Source organism: Nannospalax galili, unplaced genomic scaffold (genome assembly GCF_000622305.1).
Source record: "Nannospalax galili isolate Female #2095 unplaced genomic scaffold, S.galili_v1.0 scaffold568, whole genome shotgun sequence".
Taxonomy (NCBI): Eukaryota; Metazoa; Chordata; class Mammalia; order Rodentia; family Spalacidae; genus Nannospalax; species Nannospalax galili.
Genome location: NW_008359441.1, coordinates 1144201 through 1145927, shown reverse-complemented (window position 1 = coordinate 1145927; position 1727 = coordinate 1144201). Strand labels below are relative to the sequence as shown.

Here is a 1727-nt window from a genome sequence, read left to right as displayed (position 1 = left end):
CTTGTAGGTTATTGCCAATGTTTTCTTCTAACAGTTTTAGAGTTTCAGGCTTCACATTGAGGTCTTTGATCCATTTGGAATTGACTTTTGTGCAAGGTGAAAGATAGGGGTTTAGTTTCATTCTTCTACAGGTGGAGGTCCAGTTTTACCAGCACCATCTGCTGAACATGCTGTCTTTCCTCCAGTGAAGATTCTTGTCCTCTTTGTCAAATATCAGGTGGTTGAAATTGCATTTAGTCATATTTGGGTCTTCAATTTTGTTCCATTGTTCTACAGGTCTAAAGATATGGAACGCTTCATGAATTTGTGTGTCATCCTTGCACAGGGACCATGCTAATCTTCACTTTATTATTCCAATTCTAGTATATGTGCTGCCGAAGCAAGCACAACATATATTACTAAATATTTTATAACCCTAGTTCAATATTGTCAGTAGACCGAGTGGATAAGCTTCACTGGATTATTAAGGCCACTGACAACATGGCAAGAAAATATACCCTAAGATATATTTGCTAGAAAGCTTTGATTTTAATTTAGCTCTTCTCCACAACAAAACTTGATTCAAATGTAGAAATTACATTTATCAAAATGATATGTAGCTACTTAATATAATTCAAAGCTTCCTCTGTAGAGAAGAAAATAGGAATTATATAGAAATAGTAATAAGTAACCTGAACATGTAAACCACTAATAAAGAATTTATACTAGTTGAATTATCAACAAGCTATCAAGGGATTCTACATGAGGAGGCCTAAGGTTTTAAGTATCAGAACAGAGTCTTAACCAATATGTACTGTGCATGTTGACTTTCTTACTTTACTTATCATTTAGACATTAAGTAGGGACTGGAGATGTGGTTCAGGGCTCAGAGCACTTGTTTCTGGGTGCCTCACACCATTCATCAAAGCATCTTCTTTATACAACAGATTGAGATGATTATGAAGTTCCACAACCATTCAAATGCAGAGAATAAGAGACTGTGATGTTCCCAACCCTTTGTGACATATCTGTAATGCAATTTCTGCACCCAAGGTTCAGGGAGCACAGAGGAAGAGGGGGCAGAACGAATGTCAGAGCCAGGGGGACAAGACACCTGTGCCAGTTACCTTATTCTAGACATGATAGGGAAGTTGCACCAGTGAAATCTCCACAGTGTGATAGTCTAAGGGGATCTTCCTAAAGAATAAAACCAGTTGACAAGCCAAAGTGAACAGGAGAACGTCATGTGGCCCTACCTCAAGATAAAAAGCTACAGATGTCAATGATGCCAAGGGAGGGAGAATTTATTTTCTCCAGTTCCCTAAGTGGTTATCTAATCCCAATGGGCACAGATGTACTCAAGCTTGTGTGTGTGTGTGTGTGTGTGTGTGTGTGTGTGTGTGTGCAACAATAATAAAGAAGAGGACAGGATATTGAGAGGGAGTGGCAGACAGGAGGAGTGGGTGGGACCTGGGAGAAGTGGAATAATGCAGACAGTAGTCATGTAGGAAATTCTTAAAAATAAGTAAACTAAATAATGAAAAAAGAGCACTTGCTGCTCTTAAACAGGACACAGATTTGGTTCCCAACACCCACCTCGTGGCTAACAAAAATCAGTGACTCCAGTTCTAGGGAATCCAATGCTTTCTTCTGACCTCCACAGGTATTGCATGCAGGTGCTTGTATATACATACAGGCAGAACACTCATACACACAAATTTAATTAATTAAATTAAAAATAAAATACA

General features: G+C 38.6%; 1 non-coding gene across 1 annotated transcript; it reads right to left on the bottom strand.

Annotated features, from left to right (window-relative positions):
• Positions 1–280: 280 nt before the first annotated feature.
• On the bottom strand, positions 281–387 carry LOC115068410. Its single transcript, XR_003847762.1, has one exon. It is a non-coding gene; the product is annotated as a U6 spliceosomal RNA (small nuclear RNA).
• Between the last annotated feature and the right edge of the window lie 1340 nt (positions 388–1727).